A 2,965-nucleotide genomic window follows, 5' to 3' on the forward strand; every position below is an offset into this window, starting at 1 on the left:
AAGTTTAAGAGAGGGAGTTGATGCCTGAAATAAGGTTAAAGTAGAGAAGAGTTCTGAAGCCTTATACATTTCCTAGAAGTGGACCATAAATATGGCTCTGAGCATTTTTGTGGCAAATGCAAAAAGGGAAATGCAATTAGTGTTGGTTAGGTAAAAAATAACGTATCCTCCAGGCAAAGAGAAATTTCCCCCATGGCTGTTAAATAGAGATGATTGTATGATACACAGTAGATAGCAAATGCATCTCCACATTTTACAATAACCTTTCAAATATTCCTTCAAAATAAGTGGACAGAATATCAACAAATGCAAGTCTACCAGGAAACTGATTTAAAGTTGCCAGGTTTACAACTTTCCAAAGGACAAGTTTAATAGCTAAATAAATAGAACCTTGAAATTTTATTTCTATCTATTCCGTAAATACTTCTACATCCTGTTTCTCTAAAATTCTTTTTGATAATCGTTGAATTCCAGATTGTTTTCCCTGACAAGTTCAAGGGTGCTGCCCTGCTACGTGTACAGTACAGAGGCATAAGCTTTCAAAATGAGCCAGGTGGGGCTAGAGAACACATGCTCTGAGGCCATTGTACCCTTCTGAATATAAAATGGACTTTTACTGATGTTTTTTCTTACTAAATAATTTTGAAATGATATGCCATAGGCGTCTTAAATTTCTATTCTAAGAAGCAACTATGATCATTTTATCCTGGAAAATGGTGGAAGCATTGATGGCCAGCAAGACCACAGAGTCTGAGAAAAGTCCTTAGAGAATGTCTGACTTGGAACAATACAACTTCCTGTTATATTACCCATCAGTTGTAAAGCAGAAACCTTGACTATTCAATAAGCAAAATGCTTTTCAGGTTTATTAACTGAATGTCGAAGAATGTCAACCAAAAATAATGGCTTAAGCTTTGGAATAGTTAATATGTAGCCCTTTTTGCTGGCCATAATTAGATAGCAGGGTTGGTTGATGTGGCAATTTAGGAAATATATTCATTTGTTAAAATGGTTCCGAGTTAAAATCGTTTCAGATTGTCCCCTTTAAGCATTCTACACAGAGGCCTATCACAGCTTTGTCTTCATAATCATCATTAAATTCAGTTCAAATACTAGTCATGGGAATTGTTATTTGACATTTATTTATTTTGCAATTTATCTCAAACTGATTTTACTAGGGGAAAAATGCACTAAGGAAGTTGATCTGCTGTCTCAGCACTTATTTGTTTACAGAAAATTTAAGTGTAGGTGACCCTGTTCTGGTCGGAAACTTTACGATTAGAGCTCTTTCTGCCTCAATGAAGAGTACATGTACTTTTTGTTTTTCTTTTCAGCCTTCACCAGATTTTTAAGGGAAACAAATTAAGGCAACAAGCATTTATTAAAAGGCCAGATAGGGGACATACTTGGATCTTTAAAATATCCAGTAATTTTAAGTTAGGAACTGATTCCTATGAGATAGCTTATCATTTGATATGCTAGCATGGCACATTTGTTCCAAATAAAATGAGCACATTTAGGAAAATTGTAGGTAGAGCTTAAATACATAGAGGCTAACAGCAATCCTTATATTAACTGTAAATACTAAATGCATTGATTTGGATGTATATATTCAAAGTAATACGAATGCTCTTGGATATACTTTTATCTTTCTTTTTAACATATATAAAATGGGAGCCTACACATCTGTATACATGCATATTAATTCTCTTAGAAAAAATCCAAGATTTTCTCATCATTTTGATTCTTCTCCAAAATTTTGTTGTTCTTCTTTGTGACTGTTTTCCACACAATCCCATTTTATTGTGTTTGGATCCTTACGCAACCAAAGTTAGGGTATTGGTATGTACTTAAAAAAGACAGATTACCTTACTTTTGAGACAAAAATCTACCAATAATCATCACTTTCTCTTGTTCAATTTCCAAAGCTTTCTCTATAAAATAACCTTTTCACAAATAAATATACATTCATTCATTATTTTGCTACTTAGCTTTATTTAGGTTTAATGATATTAATTCTTCCCTAATCATGTCTTTTTAATGAAAAATTATAACAAGGCCTTTACTTCATTTACTTTTAGCTATTTCATAAATACCAGAAGAGAAACTGGATGGTTTGTGAGGAAATTTAGAAAATTTTTTCCGTAAAGCAAACTTAGAAATCCTTCCCTTTGGCTCCGTCTTCTAATCCTCCTTCACTGTGTTGAAGAGAGATCGAGTTTTTCCAGGTTTTTGGTTAGGTGGGTGGTTTCCAGACCAACTGGACTCTCCAGGTAGGCGATTACCGCACAGCCCTTTCCGGTCACTGGATTTATGACTTATCCAACTTTGAAAATGATCTCAGCCAGTTCATGCTTCACATACTTTGTTCGCGGGACAGGTAAAGCTTTGAGAAGCACAGTATCCCCATTGGTGCACTGCTGGAGAGTTTCGTGAGCAAAGTAGGTTTTTCGCTTATTAAAATACTTTAATAAATAGGGATCCAGAACAAGTCTGGTCACTCTCACTTTAGCAGTTTTTTGCATTGCTGTCCCAATCATCTTCCCCACGACCCCCATTTGGCATGGATGGATGAACGAGCTATTGACATTATTTGGCTTTGGTCACCTGGAGGGCTCCCTACGCTGTGGTGCTTCCGGCCCTGGAATCTACTTCCATCTGCAGCGGTGGCACGCGGCCGGCAGTCACCTCCCAGCTCCTTCCATAATCATTTCTGATGCATGAATTTTGGTCTACTTCAAAAAAAAATACAAAACAAAACAAAATCGTAAAATAAGTAGAAAAGTACTGATGACCTATGAAGTCAGAGTGTGAGCACACAAGTTACAGAAATATGTTTTGAAAAGGAATTAAAAAGTTTAGAAAAGTTATTAAAATAATTTCAATATAATCAGTCCATTTGAAACACAGAAACAGACGAACCAAAAAATATCAAGTTTTATTTTTCTAACTTTTTACCTTTTCT

At 35.2% G+C, this 2,965-nt stretch overlaps 1 pseudogene; it reads right to left on the bottom strand.

Moving 5' to 3' along the window:
• Positions 1-2,195: 2,195 nt before the first annotated feature.
• Positions 2,196-2,590, bottom strand: LOC118898575 (annotated as a pseudogene).
• Positions 2,591-2,965: the final 375 nt, after the last annotated feature.

This window comes from Balaenoptera musculus, chromosome 7 (genome assembly GCF_009873245.2).
Source record: "Balaenoptera musculus isolate JJ_BM4_2016_0621 chromosome 7, mBalMus1.pri.v3, whole genome shotgun sequence".
Classification (NCBI taxonomy): domain Eukaryota; kingdom Metazoa; phylum Chordata; class Mammalia; order Artiodactyla; family Balaenopteridae; genus Balaenoptera; species Balaenoptera musculus.